This window comes from Anser brachyrhynchus (assembly GCF_964034855.1).
Source record: "Anser brachyrhynchus genome assembly, chromosome: 5".
Classification (NCBI taxonomy): Eukaryota; Metazoa; Chordata; class Aves; order Anseriformes; family Anatidae; genus Anser; species Anser brachyrhynchus.
The window spans coordinates 37,369,984-37,389,118 of record NC_137699.1 but is presented as its reverse complement, the minus strand read 5'-3'; the positions used below and the strand labels follow the sequence as shown (position 1 = coordinate 37,389,118).

At 39.9% G+C, this 19,135-nt stretch overlaps 1 protein-coding gene and 1 long non-coding RNA gene across 15 annotated transcripts in view; one reads left to right on the top strand and one right to left on the bottom strand.

Annotated features, from left to right (window-relative positions):
• LOC308196352 overlaps window positions 1-19,135 on the bottom strand; it is a 108,780-nt gene that overhangs the window by 11,092 nt on the left and 78,553 nt on the right. For 5 of the 6 annotated variants that reach the window (XR_013952155.1, XR_013952156.1, XR_013952157.1 and 2 more), the window contains exon 4: window positions 1-19,135. This exon is cut by the window's left edge. This is a non-coding gene — a long non-coding RNA (uncharacterized lncRNA). The other variant, XR_013952158.1, reaches the window with a different exon arrangement.
• The window catches only part of KCNQ1 (potassium voltage-gated channel subfamily Q member 1), a 409,605-nt gene that overhangs the window by 333,880 nt on the left and 56,590 nt on the right, over window positions 1-19,135 (top strand). The gene's annotated exons all lie outside the window — the stretch shown is intronic.

The window sequence follows — 19,135 nt, the reverse complement described above, 5'->3', positions numbered from 1 at the left end:
ACCTGGCAGAATGTGGTGGTGGTCCCCTTTGCAGATAAGCTACCTTTATCTGCATATATTTTTGTAAAGCCTATATATATAAACCATACACGCACGCATTTATATTTATTTCAAGATTTGAATTGAGAACATTTGCGAGAGTTGAAATTAGATCTTGCTTCCAAAAAATCTGTTTTTAAATCTTATGGCTTTGTTATGGTTGCATGTTTTATGTTACATGAATTACGTCCTTTAATGTGAATATCTGGAAGATACATTCGCCATTGGATTTAACTTGCATTTTGGAATGTCCACAGAAAAAGGATCAGCAGAGCAGTAATAAAAAACAGGCATTTACTAAATTTCTTTCTGACACATCTGTGAGCAGTAAAGAGACACAGGGTTTTACCAGCCCCGAACATTCAATCATAAGGGAAACTTTACAAGGGCAGGAACAACAGCACTGTGAAAACATTCCCTGAACTGCCACAAACTCTGTACTTACTACTGAAATCCTTAGATAAATATTGAATGAAATTTCTTATTGCAAGGCATGTCAGAGTAAAACAAACACACTTTCATATCCACTTTTTTCCGCCTCAGAGGTACATCAGGCGACACAAAGGCATGTTAATTGAAGCTGATATTTAAAGGCTTGATTTCCAAGCTCTGAGTTGCTACAGGTGCATCTCTTGTGGTTAATGGTAATGAGGGACTGAGGTCACCAACACAGCAAAAGAACACATCATGAATATACAAAATCTATGTATGTGGCCACATACAGCTTCTGTATTTTTCTCTTTAGTTTAGCATCTCTCAAATGCTGACAAGTTAATTGAAAGATGGGGTCTGTTTTGTGTTTTGACAGTATTAGAAAAGGATGTTTATAAGAGAGGCACTAAAAGATGCAGACATCCCCTTAGTTTGTAAACCTTCAGTTCTAGGCCTAGGTAAGCAGTATTTTCACTTCTTGGGATGAGGAATGTTGTATTTATCTTGGGGTAAATTTTATTTCTCAGGTTTGTTTGTTTGTTTTGTTTCATCAAATTCTCTGACAGGATTTTCAGTATTTCAGAATTTCAGTACATTTTTGTCTGATGCAGCATGAAAATAACATTACAAAAAAGATAAGTGTGTATTGCAATACCAATATGAAAAGGTTTCCTGTTTTTTAGGCACATTAATTCCAACTGCATGTATTCAATCAAATCTGGAGTGAATCTGCACATGGAAGGCTTTCTCTGTTCTTTTGCGTTTGTCTTTGGGAAAGCCAAAGTATAAGAAAATTACCAGAACGTTGATTCTGTGCCCAGAACGTTTAAATTCACTTAATGCCAGGAAAATCAAATATGCACATCAGCAGGATACCAACAGTTGGTCAGATGGTAAAATAGTTAACTGTTTTTACCAGCAAGTCAGGCTTGCCCACACCGGAGAGGTGTGGGGTTTATTTATTTATTTATTTCATTTTATACAAAGATCTTTGGACAATATCTATTCACATACAGTTTCTGAACTCCAGGGCCAAAGGGATTTTAGCAGTGGTATTATTAGACTGGAGGCAAGTCATACAATGGCAGAAAATAAGATCAGAAATAGAAAAGCAATAAATATTGTTCCTGTGCATGGTGACTTGGATTTTTGTAGAACTCCAGGAGTTTTGATTCTCGATAACTGCTGGGAGTGTGCAGGTGGTACAGGGGGCTGAGAACCACCATGCTGCCTCCCGTTATCCCTTATCTCAATTTTGTATAGGATATGCCACTGCTAGACTAAAAGCGAAGCATTGGCCTGGTTCAGGTGTGCCCCAGCAAAATGCTCACTGCAGGCTGAAGGTTGTTTTTGTCCCCGTGGTGCTGGTGTGGTGCTTCAGGTCAGCCTGCTGCTTTCTGTCTGACAGGATGGTGCTTGTAGCAAGACCCTGAACCTGAAGTGGACGGTTAGTAAGAGTGCTAGAAAACAAGTTTCTACTCCAAACTTGCCTCTAGCTTTCAGACTCGTACTTTCCCTTAGCAAACTGATTTTTCAGGGCTCTGGAATAAATGAATTCTACAGGGGATAGTTTATTTAGCATCACGCCTGTCTGCAGCCTACAGTCTCACCAGTGCCTAAATCAGATTTTTGGTGTTAGGGCAACTGCCTCCTGGCTCATCCCTGCTCATTGTGTGTCAAAAGATATAGCAGTCAACTGAGTAATAGCAGTCTGCCTGGGAAATACAATGATTTGAAACGGAATTTTGTATTAACTTAAGAAAAAACTAAGGCTCTAAAGTGAGGTTACGTTTTGTTTGGTTTGGATGAAGACAGCAAATTTAAAACTTTTTTGTTACCATTTCCATATTGAAGTCTGTCAAAGTATCAAAGGCTAATTTTGAAGATTTGTAAGCAATTATGTGGTGATGATATGATAAACAAAAAGCATGACTAAGCTGTGTGGGCAATAAAAGGACGAGGTGAACTCTTCTGTTTGGTTTCCAGGTTGGTCAGAGAGAAGTAATTGCTGTGTTGCCCAAATTAGAAACCAGAACTCTGGTTTTGCTGTGCTTAACCTCAGCTACGCCCATCATGTCCTCACGGTGACCTCTCCATTTGCTTATGAATAATAGCTCATCAAGGAGTGAAGCAACCATTTTATTCCGAATTCTCTAATACAGTGCACATTTACTAACATCAAAGCAACCACTAAAGAAAGCCAGGCAATACTACCAACCACATGGAGAGGTTGTGTTTCTGTTAAAAGTAGCTCCAGGTAATGATGCTGAGTTTTCTCCAGTGAGGATTCTTCTGCTCATGTCTTCTCTGTCCAGAATAATCCTTAGTTCTCAAAGATGTGCAATTTACCTGTGTTATTCTTGTGTGTAACTGAAGAACGTTATTTTTATTCTCTAAAATCATAGCTTGATTCAGTTCTTTCTTGTTTAAAATGGAAGAAAAGGTACTTTATTCTGTACTCTCAGAATCCTTGTTTTCTCGTCTTTAAAAGCAGCCCTGCTGGTGTAGCATGCTGGGCGTGTCATGAAGGGTCTTTAGGTTCTGCTGAAATCAGCAGGAACAAGGGGAGTTAGTCATATTGATAACGTGGGATCATGAACAGTATAGATTTTCGTGGAAGGTGCAGAGACACAAAAGTCCCAGGCAAGTGTTTGTTTGGTTAGCAGGCAGCTGAGTGCCACCTCACTGCCACTGAGGCCTGCATGATGTTGTACTCCAGTGCTGGCTGTGCATGGGAATCTCGAGGCAAACAGTCTCCGTTTTTTCTGTGCAACCAAGGTAATGATATTTTCCTTGCTTTTTAAAGCACTTTCTAGTCTTCAAATGAAAAAAAGCTACCCCCAAAAAACAAAACAACAAAAAAAACTAATAATAAAAAAAGCTAAATACTTACTGCTGCTCGTTCTTTTTAAGCTTTCTTTAAAACTATATAACACCACATTCATTGCAAAGCTTTTGAAGGCCAAGGCCATTTTACATCATGGTAATAGCAAAGAGTGCGTGAATGAGTTTTATTTTTAGATTAAGGGTAGATGGGTGCTGACATCTGTTAGTGTTTACTGAGAACATAAAAAATGAAAGCGACTAAACGTTTTGTAGCACTGAACCTACCTTTGGCAATAGGAAGGCAAAAAGAAACTTTCCAGCTGGTGTGTAGCTCCCACTGAGTACAGGCTGTTTTTAGACTTCTCGAGGATTTGGCTCTAGGAGATTCAGAAATACTGAACATGTTCTCCAAAATTTTTTAGATAAACAGGTAAGTGCTCGAAGACAGTGGCAAAAAGCAATTTAGCAACAGTACAGGAAGACAACTTCAGGCTCCTTGGGTTTTGTTATCCCTAAGGAACTGTGCTTTAGAAAATTGGACTTCAGTATGCATGGCAAAGCCGTGGTCAGGCCCTACTCAATCAGACATTGCTGGCAAAATTCCTGTCTAATTCAGCTACCAAAAATAGGTCACAGAGCTGAACACATAAAAATTCAGGCATATTTTGGAAAAGTACTATAAAAAGTACCTAATATAACATACTATGTATTTACCGATCTATCACTGTTTCTGTTTCAAATCTCTGTCTTCCTGTTTTTTCTACTCTTAGTGTCCCAAGGACCAAGAAAAATCATTTAAAAAAAAAAAACAACTGATAAATATGTTAAAGCTGCACCTTCTTCCCCTGGCATTTCTGGATTCTCTTGCCAATGCAGTTTGCTGTTTGATTTGGGTATTTCTCCATGACCTAGATTTTCTGTTTTGGCAAGCACTAAAAAGGAGGGAAGGCCCATCAAAGTAATGATATAGCAGCTTTACCCACTCTTTTCAGGAATGTTTTTCCAGCCCAGCTGGCAGCTTTGGAGAAGAAGAAAGGCTCAAAGGAGAAGGCTCAGACCTAGTAGTCTTCCAGCCTCTGGTGTGGCCTTGGGAACTGACCTGTTCTATAACAATATTTACTACTTTTTTTTTGAAAATTTGAATTGAAAAAGGAATGTTTATAGGAAAGAACTTTCTTACTCCCTACCTACACATCCTTCTGGCTGGGAGAAACAAAAGGCACCTGTCTGGGAGAGGAGTTGGAGGAAAAGGGAGAGGTGGTGAATTTACAAAGTAATTGCGGCCGTACATAAAGGTAGCCTAGCATTTCATGTCCCCTTTTATAAACATTGTGAGGTTTCTTTTTTAAAAGTATTGAAATGCTGCAATATTTATTTTTTTTTAAACTTGTGTTTGCTTGGGTTCAGCCCATCCTTTGCTGTGCACTGAACTTGCATAAAAGAGCGCTCCCACCTCGGGTGGGGGGATGGCAGGCCAGCCCCTGCCCCACTGCCTCCTAGCTGTCATTCTACCCAGGGGCTGTAATCGCAGGAAATAAAATCAACAGGAATGTTACACTAGTGTGTGTACATACCAGTCGTCCAAGTGACTTATTTATAGTCTGAGCCCTAATGTTTGTTCATTAAACTCTCACAGACCCCCCCTTCCCTTCAAGCTATAAAAGCCTATTTAATACACTCTTTCTCCAAAATCAGCAGCTCTCCAGATCCTGTTATGACAAAAACTCCGGCTCACGCTCCTGCAGCCCGAGCTTTGGTGTTATTAGTTTCCCCAGCATCGCTGTTGGGGATCAGTGCACAGCTCAGGGGCATTGTTTGTTTTTCATGTAAGAAAATACAGTAGCATTTCATAAAATGGATTGAGCTGAGGCGGCACAGTGACGGGTTGTTGGAAGCACTGCAGCAGTGCGGGCTGGAACATCGTTAACCAAGGCACATAATACATCACTGTCCTATTTCACAGCCAGTGAAATGTGAGGAGCAAAATGAAAGGATCTTAAAACGCCATACTTGATTTTTGGTAGTTCTGGTCTAAAGAAACTAAAGCTTCTGGCTTTTGGAAGGCTGGGGAGAGACTAGATGGAGGGGGGGAACAGAAAGGAGAGCCTGAGAGGACAAAGAATCAAAAATGACTCTTGGTTCAGACTTTAAATTGGTAAATTGAGTAGCTCTTGTTGTTGTCAGACAGGTATGGAGGGGTATTTAGGTACCTAACTGCTGTTGAAATCAGATGGAGTCAGACACTTGAATATGTTTCAGAGGTTAGTGTTAGATTTCTAGAGAAGGATTTCGGAGACACTGAACTTCACTTCTCCTTGATACAGCAAATATGTTGGAGGCTTTTGTCTCGAGGTCAGATTTAGCGATGTGCTCCTTCTCTCGTTCAGGCATCCAGCTCCATTTCTTTACCTGTCACCTGCCGAAGCATAGTTGGCTGCTCTGCACTGCTCACTGGGCTGGTGCTCCCTGTTGGGAGCCCAAACCTGGACATTCATTAAGGAGTTTGCAGCCAGGAGACATTCATTAAGGAGTTTGCAGCCCAGTCTTGCAGCACCATGAAACACCATCACCTAGTACTTTGTCTTTTCTTGAAATATAAGCAGTTTTATTTATTTATTTATTTATTTATTTATTTATTTATTCAGTGAAAGGGGGTTAAAATGTTATTACCTGCACAAAGAAAACTCAGTTCATGTTTAGGGAGGGTGTTTTCCTTGACTCTGTTTATTGATAAAATCTTTGCTGCTTTTTGTTCTGCAACAGTGACAGGTAAAATACATTTCAAGTGCAACAAAAATATCTATTTTATGTTAGTAGCAATCCATACTAGAGCATTCCCCTAAGATTTTCTGAAGCTCCTAAATGCCTAAAAGAGCTGCTATTAGTTTAGCACAGGGCTGTGCCAGCCATCTGTCGTGGCTGATATCATTAAATATCAGTGGGGACTTCACATTACAGAACAGGGAGCAAAGCTCTGGCATGGCATAGTCTCCCAGAGGAAACGATGGAAAGCCAGAGGCTGCATCTTTTTGGACCTTTAAAACAGCTCAGACTGAAGTGTTGGAGCTTGTACTGCAGGGCATTATTGCAAACCTACCTACAAAAACAGAGGTGTAAAAGTTTCCTTGTTCTTCGGGGGCAGAAATCAGGATAAAGTCAGTAGGCCTTTAAGAGTAAGCTACCTCTTTGTGACTTCAGAGCACAATATTTTCCCATAATAAATTTGCATTGCAAATGAAACAACTTGAAATATGTGTCTCCAGGAGAAGTAGAAGGAATATACCTTATATGTATTTGCATTTCAATAGCAGCTAAAATATGTGGTGCAGGTCTTCTGGTTGCATCTGGCTCTCTTGGATAATCAGAAGCCCAATGCCCAGAGGAATTGCTTTTGAAGGGAACGGTTCACAGCTGGGTCATGAGATTAGCAGTTTCACAGGGACTGACTGCTGGAAGAATTGCAGTCAGTTTGGGCTCACGGAGTAAAACATTGCGCTGCATGATTATGTTTCTGAATGGTCAGGTTTTGTCTGTTTTACCCAGGTGAATAACATCCTGATGCTGTTCAGTTAAACAGCATTAGTGTCTGTCTTTGAAAATACCATTTTATTTCCTTCGCTACTCTGTGTGCATGCTTTACTGGCGTCTGTTCTGTCTTCCCAACCTCTTCATCTGCAACAGGAATAGCAGCAGGTAAAGGACAATTAACAGCAAAGTACACCACAGAACACATTAGCAATTTGCAGTTACCGTGCAGTGATATCCACTAGCCAGACTTTTGCATTTGTCTGGGGCAATGTCCTGCAGGAACAACAGAGGAAAGGATGATTAAGGTGATAGGCTGTGAAATTATATGTCTACAGTTCACTGGAATTCCTAAAGATGTGTTGAGGCACAGAAGCATAGATTGCCAGCAGGCATGTTCATACACAAAAATACAGAGAATTTTGTTCAGGCATGCCTAAACTCCTTGTGATAATGAAATATTTAAATGCAGTGAGTGTGCTCTGTGCCTGAATCATGCCAATGTTTCATATTCAGAAATGTTTTAGCTTGCTTATTGTTCCTAATTTTTATTTTTATTTTTTTTTAAATAAAAAGATACCAGAAACAAGGAGATGTCCAGACCTTCAGCCCAAATCCTTCCTGTCTCAGCACAAATCATGCCATGGCTTGTTCTTTTCTGTGAAAGAAGTCTGTCTAAAAGTAATAGCTAAAGTGTAATTTTTGTTTACCAATTTCTTGCCAAAATATGTGTTATTCCTTTAAAAATACAAAGCATGTCAAAAACAACATAAATTAGAATTCTGTTTGAATTGTAGCTACTGACATTTAATTATGAGATGCACAGTATGCTCAGAAATGCTGTGAAGTAGTTATTTCTAAGATTTTCCTCAGCATAGCATGACAATGGTTAGTGTACAGATAAACTCACAATGCTGTGCTTCATCTCTGGATGTAATCCATTGCTACTTATTATCTATCTTTATTTTGTTCCTGTACTTGGTTGCTACACAGATTCTTTTACTTTGTCCTCGTTAGTACCCACAAACACATCCTTCATGAACATTGCCAGTGTTCTTTGTTATCAAACACAGATGTGAAGAAACCACCGAGACTTTCTTGATTCTTTTTCAGTCATTGGAAATTTCTTTGTTGTTCTTTTTGGTTCCAGTCCAACTCTGTAGGAGTCAGTGATTGTCTTTCCACCAACTTCATTGGGATTTGGATCTTGTCTTTAATAGTTCCACTAAATTCATTTTATTTTCAGCCTTCAAGTATGTCTTAAAGTTATTTTATTTTAAAATGCATTACTATTTGCCATTTGACCTTCATGTATTTTATGTTTTTGAATGCCTTCTTTATATTCCGTAAATTGCTTCTTGTAAAATTCAGACACTGTTGCAGTCCTTTGCCCAGCCACTCAACCTCTCGCACTCTCACTCTCTTTTTCAGAACTCTGCTTTCACTCAGCTGACAATAATCTACTTATCATTGGTCCTTATGGGTTTTAGTTTTAGGTTTCACTCTGCATACATGTCCCCCCAAGCCAACTCTGCCACCTTTTTCAAGTTCAGCAAATTTTGTCTACTGGACCTCTTTGCAAGTAAATGGCGCAAATTTCTTTCATCAAAATAAATTTAATCAAATCAGGCCATGTATTCACAATGATTTCAGAGAGTGAAATTTAGAGCCTTATTAAATATTAGTTGTGTTTTCCAAGTGACAGGCTAGCAGTTCAAAATAATTTTTTTTACCAGGCCGCCTTCCTTTTCCAGGTTAACATGTGTATGTGGCTCCCCATGTTCCTTTTTGTCATTGTTTTTATTTTTTTTCAATCAGAAGTGTTGTCTTTCTTTTCCAGTATTACAAAACAGAATTTAACCTTTCGAATCTTAAATCTATCACTGCTGTCACTTAACAGCTCTCAGTGCTAGCATGTATTTTTTTCTGATGTACCATCAAATGTGCATTCAATCTTCTGAACTAGACTCCTGGCATTATAAAAGTCACCTTTCTTCATGTACAACAGTGGTATTAGGAGGATTCAGTCATACTGGTGTCCTTGCAAATGTCACCCCTAAATCCTTCTGCCAACCATTATCCTCCAGTTTTCATATCCATAATTTTTCCTGCTGTCTTAGTGATTTTCTTGGACTCAAGAATAGTTAATGGTTATTAAAGCAGCGCCTAATCAACACAGTTAACCTCTGTAAAAACTGTTCTTTCAAGGTCCTTCTTTCAGCAGCTTTAACAAGCCTTGTTGTGTTTTCCTTTTGTCCCTAAGTAGCTGAAAAGGAATTTGATAGTTCTAAACCTCAGTAAAGGGAAGTCCCCCCAGGTTACCAAATACTTCTGCATTGTTCAAAAGCCAGATCTCCTCGGCAGTGCCCAGGAGCACATGCAGAGCAAGAGATGAGGGACGGATGCACCCTCTGATGTAAGAGCAGGAAAAGGCTATTATCCTACCTCACTCATGGCAAATGGTGTCACCTGTACCAGCTCATCTGTGCTGGGAGGGATAGGCAAATGCGTTAACTTGCAGTGTTACGGGGATTTGGCTGTGAAGAATCTGGAAAGGAGCTGTGATACTACGCAGGAGCAGAAAGTACAGGCAGTACCGTGGCAGGGTGTTTAAAAAGAAAAAAAGAAGAGGGAGGAGGGGAGGGAGGAGAAATGAGATCAGCCTTGTTCCCAGTCCTGGTGGACACAGCGCAAAAACCTCAGTTACAATTCGGTTATTTGTTCTCCTAACAGCGTCCTTACTATTGGGAAGAGCTGTGCCCAATCACTCTTCCTTCACGTGGTCAAGACAAGTCCATGAAGCCTTAAGAGGGGGAATTTGGCTGCTGTTACCCAGGCTTTCTCTTCCCTGGGTACAAACAGGGCACGTGATTTCATTCTCCAGTGCTTTCGGTCCTGTATCTTCCTTGAGCAGGAAATTAATACAAAAATGGAAAGTAGTTTGCCATTAACATGGCAGTGATTATCCAAGGGCCAGACTCGGCATCCATTGAAGTCAAAGGGAAAAAAAAATTTCCATCGACTTCCAAGGGCTTTGGCTCAAGGCCTAGGAGAACCTCTTCACATTTCTGAAGATTGCTAGGCTACTGAAAAAATAATGTACATACAGTGCTTCAGTGTACATATGTTGCTTTGATTATTTCATGAATATCACGTGCTTTGATGTTGGAGGCTACATAAAGACCGCCAAAAAAGATCTGTTAACTAATGACTGTGTTTGTGCTGTAGTAGGCAAATGCTGAAACTGAATTTGGCCTTTTTCCCCTGGGACTGAATCCAAATAAATGTCATGAAGTAACTGCACAAACAGCACTCACTGGAAAAAAAAAGGTCTTTGTTTCACTAATAAGATCTTTTAAGGAACAATGGATACAGTTTCTCAGTTTTCTTTATATCTGACAAAATAAAGCAGGCAAGAATTCTATTTTAAGGCTGTTTGAATGAAAGCAATGAAAATTGGTTTGCTTAACAAAGGTAACTTGACTAACTATTTGTTGTGGTTAGGGAGATGTGAGAACTCTATGAATGTTTCTGGAATCCTTAAAAGAATGCATGCAGCGTGGAGGTTTGCTTGTTTGTTTGGCTGGTGAGGGCAGTTAGGCTCCAGCACAGGATTTATGCAGGGCAGATTATACAGGCCAAAATACATACTAGAGCTGCAAAATTGTTAGAGGATGCTGATGTTAAGTAATATACGAGAGTGTGTCTTTCAGTGGGTTGTTACACCATAATTTAGTTTGATTCCAATTGTTGCTGTTTTCTGTTATTTGTTTGTAGCTTTTCTAGTTAAATGTCCTGGAGCTAGGTGCCTCCTAAAGTCAAATTGCTCACGCTGCATACTGGAAGAATTGTTAGGTTTTTACTTGTGGACAGACTTCTCCAAATCCAGCCATGTCCCCAAAGAAGTTTGCTCTTCCCCTGCCAAAGGCTGCCATCCTCCTGTCTACTCTCACAACAATTTGTGTAGGATCTCCTTCATTTGTTTTAAGCAAAATCAACTACATTTGGTTTGCTAGTCATTGGTCTGCACCAAGATGACTGGCTCAGCCTGAAGCCAGCGGTGTAGGAAATGTTCAAGCAAACTGTTCAATGAGCACATCAGTAGGGGTGATGCCTAATGAGGAGAGCAGGGAATGGTGCTGAGCAGCTGAGAGTAGCAAGCTCTTCCAACTCACAGCGGGGGCCCGAAGAGGACATCTGTTCATGGCTTCTGTCTACAGCTCGTTTGTAGGTCTGACCAGAATGCTTCTGGCAAAAAGCAATTCCTTCTGGGGGGAGAGGGGGAAAAAGTGGTCTAAACGTTTTCTACAGGGAAATGTTAATTTAAGAGAAATTCCAACAAAAAGTGAAATGGTACCTCTGGTGAAGGAAATGGGAGTTTTCCATTGAGATCAGTGGAGGTGTGATTTAACATGAAAATACCCATTTCAGGATTTCTCACAGAAAACTGCTTTCTAAATTGCAGATTACAAAGGCGTATTTATTGACTTTTTTTCATGAAATAACCTGGTTTCTCCACCAATTCTAACAGCTACCATCTTAGTGCTAGAAAAAGCAAAGTACATTTTGCTCCCATTCACCCCTATGAAGACTTCAACACAAAATTCTCACAGTAGAATTTGACCCTAAATATTTAAATGGTAAACTGTATTGAAGTGGATGAGTACAGCAGTAGCCACCAGTCTCAGTGCGTAACCAGTAGTGGCAGGTAAGCTCATTTCCACATGGCTCACCTGCTGCAAAGTGTGGGGAGCAAGATGCTTGCTGCCTGTTTTCTGCAGCACAGATTTACGCTTGCTATCAATTCCAAGGCACTCAGTTTGCTGCCCACCACTTTCACTCCTCCTAGCACATGGTGCTTCTGAACACAAAGCCCTGGTGTGAATGCACAGGTGTGTTAGCTAAGTACTCTATATTTCTTGAAATGACTACACTGTGGTGGGGAAGAGTACGTATTTCCTGTCTATACTCAGACCAGAGCACTGTCATTTCTGATTTCTTTGTCCTGCAAATGGAATTTTTAAAAAAAGCTCATAGCACACTTGTTACAACATTAAACTTCAATAAATATCTCTCAGCAGATATTTAATGATAAGTAATTTGACAATCTATTGCTGCAAGACTATCAAGGGAGTTTCAAACAGTATGCAGTAGATCCCTCCTGGAACTGTGGAATTTCTTTCTCTACAATTACTTCTCTGTGTTGCTTAAAAACATTTTTGGAGAAAATTGCATATTCCATATTTAGAGTATGCCATCTCTTGTTTCTTCAGACAGGTGAAAAACATAGACGTTCATGAAGGCATAAATCCTGGGTGTTTAATCTTTACAAAGAAATATAGTAGTTCTTGTACAAGGAGGAAATCATGAAAAAAATCACTAACTACTGAAAAAGCACAGAATATCTCAATATCCCTATTTATATAAAGAGTCAGAAGCTGTTTGCTTTATAGTAAAGAGTACAGGGAACTGATTTTTATCTCCTCCCCTCCAGATTTCAGTAAATAGCAGTCTCAAAGTGAAATTGTCTTCAGCGTTAACTGAGAAATCATGCTGTGATGCCACAGTCATAAGGATGCTTCCAACTTAAGTATTGCACTGCAGAATAAGCAAGAAATATCTTAAGTAGAGCTTGTTAAAAGAGGAAAGAACATAATTTAAGGATCAGTATATAAATACGTTGCAACTCTTTTTTTGAGTCTATATTGCTTTTCCTAAATGTACTAAAACTGTAAAATAATATCAGTGGAAAATTGTAGCAGAATGATTTGTTTTCATAGTTCATTTATAGTTAATTTCCTGTACGAGTAATACAGGGAAAATGATTTAGCTGTGAGTCTAGTGTGAATTCCTTACAAGAAACCAAAAGATAAATAGCTTACTCCCTACTGCCTAAAGGTTTGAGAGCGTGGATGAACTGAATTAATGAAATCTTTGGACTCTTTGTGTGCTCCAGTATGGAAGGCATGACAAGTATTCCTCCGCTGTGCAGTTTATTTTATGTATGTGTTCTCCAAGAAGGCAGTCTGGAGAGAATACAGGACAAGTGATCTCCAGCTTTGAAAACTGCAGTCTGCTTTTAAGCTCTCTTAGGCCCAGCAGAAGGCTGTGGGATTCCTACCCTCTGTACTGGGGAAAAAACATACAGCTAAGACGTTTTGCAATCAGGTGAATGTGGAAAGGGCTATTTGCTGGGCCCTTTCCTTTTCTACAGAGAAAGGTAATGATGTCTTCCATATGGATGAGCTCAGTTGTGTAAATTCATCCTTCTAGTTTCTTTTATTGGAGCCAGAAGGATATTATTGGGGGGGGGGGGGGGCACTCTTGTATCTTAGTGCTTGACTGCTGTTCCGCTCAGATTGTTTTGTGCTTTCTTTGTCCATCTCTCAGCTGTTGCTCAGCTCCAGCATGCTGCCAGCATCCATTTCAGGGAAGGAAGAGAGGCAGGAAGGGGATAGACTTCTCAGCAGATCTTGGCAGGCTCTTTAGTTTGGTGTAATCTGACTCTTGCTTAAAAGAAACAAGTTAAAATATGTATAGGTGTTGCAGGGTGTATATATAAATACCCCACTAAAATATATGTAAAGGGAGGTAGAGAATAATCGACACAGTATATTCCACTCTTTTCTCATCAGCAGACTAATTAGAATAGCGAATACATATCGATGGTTCATGGTTGCTCCCCACTTTTTCTGCCCTCCAGCTGTCTGGTTTTGAATAATAATTTGCATTTCCTCCCAAACCTTTTAGAATATAAAAGATCTGAACCTCCTTGCTCCTGAGCAACTCTTAGTAGACAGGACTGGACTGAGCCTGCTGACCAGCTGCTGTTAGAGCTCTGAAAATCAAATAAATTCAACTCCCACTCATTTGCTTTCATCAGTTACATATGAGATACAATACAGATGGGATGGTCTCAATTATGAAGATCAGAGGAGCTACACAATTAAGCCTGCTTCTCTATTTCATTGATTTCAAAAAGTCAAATACATGTTATGCCTTCTCGTCTAGTTCATAAATCTCTTCAATATTAAAAAATAGAACTGTGAATTTAAATATTTAAATCAAAACAAGAAGTAAGCAAATGCATCATTGTGATAAGCTCCTAAAATTTTGCTGTAGATGTTAACTGTTGTTTTGTATTGTCTATCGAACAAGAGGCTCATATTGGTGACTGATGAAACGTGGTTGAAACTATTGATAAACCAAGATGTGAACTGGTAACATAACCTTGCCATTTGGGTTTGTTCAGTTTTATCCACCCAGAAAACAAGGATCTACCAGGCTGGTATCACAGAGGGGAAGAGTTTAACAGTGCCAACAATTTATTTAAAAGGATGCCTAATGATAAAGTGCATTAAGAGATGTTACTTGATTTCTTGGTGTGGTGGATATTGATTGTTGATCGAAGACAGGAGCCCAGTACTCGCAATCTGATTACAAAGTCATTACAGAAGGACAAGGCTGAATGTTGAATTAAACTCAGTAAAATTAACTGTTTCCTTAGTAATACTTTCAGATGTGGTGATGTGAGTTATTAACATCCAGGTTCATTGTTTAACTGTTAGGGAGATGTTGGCATGGCTCTAGAAGGTGCCGAGAGCTTTAGCTGAGCAGCTGACAACTTTCGCAGAACCCCAGTTGTACCTCTGGAAATCCTCTGTAGCATTGCTGGAAAAACTGCTCTGGACTTGAATGGAGTAGGATCAGTTTCAGGTGCTGTTCGTGTTCTTCACTGTCCCAGGAGTGTGAGAAGGTCAGAGGAACTCTGTGTGAGGCTGGCTGGGGATAGCAGTTAGGTGAGGAACCTGCCTGTGTACCTGCTTTGGTGAACTGATGTCAGAATAGTCAGTGTCTTCAGCCATGTATATGGTCTTCTTAAAGTTATGAAAGTAGTTAGGCTGTGAGTAAGAAGTTCTTAATAGTGGATGTGCAAATAAATGCTGGCTGCTTCTTGATACAAGATCAGATGGCACTGATATTTGTAAATTAATTGAAATATTATGAATTAAGTTACCGATGACTTAGTAGTGAAGATCAAGAAAACTTTGACAGGGTTGCATTTTCAGGCAGCTGGAGAAGGTTATCTTATTTGCACTGTTTCTACACGTAACTGTAAAATGACTACTGCCGAAGTCCATAGCAGCCCTGCTTGTCTGTTTTAGAAATGTAAAACTGACATTTATATTATAGTGGAAAACAGTACTTTAATGACTTCACAGCCAGGGAATACTGTAAGAGCACATGCAGGGACAAAAGTGACCTGTCTGAAATGCTGTGTAGGGATTTCCAGAAGGGTTTGACAAGATCCCTGCTGAAGAAGTTAAATCGTTTCAGAAGGATCCTTTGGATCACCCACAGCTCTGAGAGATAGGAGGCAATGGGTGTGAATAAATGGCTTGCTTGCACCATGGAAGAGAGGTAGTGGTGGTGTATTCCCACAGGGATCTGGGCCTGGAGCTTGAGCTATTCAACATATTTATAAGTGATCTGCACATTGGTGAGCTGACAGGGTTTGCTTGTGATCCAAGACTAATCCAGCTAATGGCAATTAAAAACAATTGTGAGGAGCTGCATGATATTGAGTGGCTAGCAGATGAAATTCAGTGCAAATAAACACAAAGCAAAGTATGTGGAGAGAAACATTCTTTCTATATTCAAGGATTGCTCTGATTTAGCTGGTACCACTCAGGGAAGAGATCAGGAGTATATGCAAACAACCGTTTGCTTCCCAAATGCCCTATGCAGAAAAATTAGGAATGGAACAAAGAATGAAACAATGCTTAATACGTAATAAATATCTTATTAATGTATTACAGAACAAATGTAGATTTCCAAAGCATTGACATGGTGCAAGAACATAAGCCCATCTTTATAAAATGTTTGGATATCTGTGTAGCAGACATGTTAGGGCTTTGAGACGAGATGCATGGCACAGTGCTCTGAGACCAACAACTCTTGTTGAAGGGGCAATGAGGGGTAGTATCTTGGCACACCACCGCGGCAAGACTTGTCAGCAACCTCTATCCAAAAGGGCTTTTAATGAGATTTAGGATTTGTAGTGCTTAATAAATAGTGGTACTTGGGTTCCTGAGCACATCTTAACATGATATTTTAGATGATGCATTTAACTTTCAGGTACTGGTTTTATCTGAACATATACATTGAAGTGTTTGTACACCACATACATTTTCGTTATATATGACATTTAGTGGTGGAACTCAGGTCAGGTTGATGGTTGGACTTGGTCTTGATGGTTTTCCAACACAGATGATTCTGTGCAAGAGGTACTGTACTGAACTGTACAAGAGGTGTTCCTGCTGAGATAGCACTGAGCTAGCGGCCAGCACAGTGCTGTCACTGGCCTTGAATTGCAGCACAGCAAACTGAGATCTGTGTTGTGTTGAGCAGTACCCTGGTCTATTGCTGGAACACCTATAACTTGGAAAATAATGCTATGATTCAATGCAGGTTTTCCTCAGCAGTGCTTCTCAGTAACTTTTCTTTAAATTGAGTTATTTGTTTAGTTGTGACCAAGGACCCCTGGTGTCCTTACTGTCTTTTTGTGTAATTCCACCATTGCAATCACAACTCTGCTTTCAGTTTCTGTCCTCATTTGCGCTTTCCAAAGTATGTCCTAGCCCGCTGGCAACAGCACATTTCAGTGGTAGTTGAAATGGTCCTTGTGTGTGTATGCACAGGAGTACCTGCAGGTATGGGGAGAATGGGATGCAGAACAGAAGCAGCATCTGGGCACTCCTGAGGATTTGTTCAAGCAAGCAGAACACAAACAGGTCCATAACTAGTAGCTACAGGAGTTTATAATATCACTGGTGTGTTTATAGTGTAGCATGGAAGGTGCTATATAAATATCAATTACTCTATTAGTACTAGTAATTACTTTTTATACCCTACATTCGTTTTATGCTCTTCATAAGAAAATGCAACCAATGTAGACTACCTTAACCTTCAAGAGTCTGCATGCAATTCATTCCAAGGGTTAACTGTGCTTGTAGTTTACTGTATTAGTCCCAGTTGTATTTGACATAAAAATGTTTTTATAGCACAACCAAATACCAGCATATTTGCGGTTGCAGTCAGATGTTTTTAACTATATTGGATATAGCCCACAATGGTTTCAGAAGATATTTCCATTGTTTTAGCCAGATTTAGAGAGGCTGGATTAAGCTATGGCACACCAAGCCCAGTGGTGTTTACATATGTCAGTATCAGTCTTAAAGGGCAAAGAATATGATGTTCCATAAACCTTTATACAGAAATAAATACCTCGCAGCAAAAATGTTTGTCTAAGATCAGTTACTATTTCAACTGTAATGACCTGCTTGGAGAAGGTCAGGGGCCAAATTCTTCTCTCATTTACCCTGGCGTAAATCCACCGTAACGTAAGTGTAGAATTTGGGCTCAGGAGAGTGATACTTTGGAGTTAATCTTCCCCTGACCCACAACATTTTAGTGCAGTCCGTTCTGTTTGAGTTGTTAATTTAGCAAACCATTCCATGGATAAGATCCTGATAAACTACGTAACACAAGAAATGAATTCAGTCAGAATTTCAGGGCAGAATGTAGTCCTCAGTAGAGCTTATTTTAATTGTCTCTTTTCAGAAAGACAACTGTGCCAGTGTTGATCTGCCAGAAGGGTTGTTCAGGTTGGAGATGTTACTGTTTAAACTGAATGTATATATTGGTAACTTACTGAAATTCTGGTCCAACTTTACAAGTGTACCAGTCCCCAGAAGTCCTCGGCTCATAACTGCCAATGCAAACAGCCCCCAGCCTTTGTCTGTCTTCTGAATTGTTGAACAAAAGCTCCAGTTTATGTATGTTGCTAATTTTTGCAGTTGAGTTCCAGTTTTAAACTTTATGGACTTTTCCCATGTCGTCTTTAACTTTCAGTTGCAATTGGTACTTCTGATCTTTACTGCTAGCAGGGAACAGCTTGTTAACAAATGATGATTTAATACCAATTTAAACATCAAAAACTGTTGTAGTGGGTATTAGTACTCTAGTAAGATACATTTGTAACTCTTGCTTAGCCTGGCAACCTCCTAACGTTTCACCTGGAGGTGCCAAGACTTCCATCGTGAATGTGAAGACAACTGATCAATTATTTGAAGCACAAATTCATGTTAAGACATGGTCCTGCCTAGAAGATTTTCACATTAAATATTTATTTGAACCCATTTTGTTATACTTGACAATGGGAGACAATAGTCAGAAGAGCCAGCTTTGCCAGCCTTTGACATTGAGTAATACGAATCTGCCTGAATTTCCCCACTCGACCATGCAGTACGTTAGTAGATGGTTTCTGTATTAAAACCTGATGTTTTTTGGATATGCATTGGATTAGCTTCTCTCAAATAACTGTTCCTGTCTAATTTGAACATTACACAAATACAGTAACAAGTGAGAGGACTTTTATTGTAGTTTTAATTCAACACAGAGCACAATATATATAACCATTGAAAACAGAACCACAGCTTGACAGACTCAGATCTGGCTCTTCCCTAATCCTGTGGGCTCTGTGCAAAGCTCTAATGGAAAAATACCCAGGAAAGGATGGGATGAGATGAAATCAAACTGTCTACAGTTCTTTGGAGATACTGCTCCATGTGGAGAGGAACTGGGGTGGAGGGAGTATCTACTGATGCTGAAGAAGTCAAAAGCTTGTCTCTGAGACTTTGGATGGAGTATCAAAACTTCTGTTACCATCCAAAGTTCCATGTTGAAAGCTGCTTTTCAGCTCCCCTCCTCTCATCCTGTGAGCAGGACTTACTTCAGAGCCCTGCTGCCATTTAATGTTCAAGCAACTTTGCAAAAGGAAGGGGATTCTGGAAGTTTATGGTGGTGTTTGCCACCATATAAGCACCAGATGGCTTTCTATCCAGATGTCCTAACAGCTGCTGAAAAGGCACACTGCAGAAAATGATTACTTCCCAGTTACACGCAGTTCCTACATGCAGAAAAGATGTGGAAAGGCATTGGTAGAGATGGGGTAAAGGATGTGTTTTATTTGTTTCGTTTCTCACCTACAGAGAGAAAATTGGGGCTTTTATTGTTGTTCTTTGGGGCCACTAAAGATTATGGAGTTCCTTATTTCTTGTTTTCCAGTCCCCTATTCCTAACCGCCAGGTTGAGCTCAGATGTGGCAGGGAGCCCTGCACATGGAACCAGCTTCTGTACTTCAGTCAGACTAATTTCCACATGCTGCTTTGCAAAATGTGCCTGTCACACTCCTCTGAAAATCACGCTGCTTCCATGCCTTTGATTTCTATTGCTCCCATGATGTGCAAAA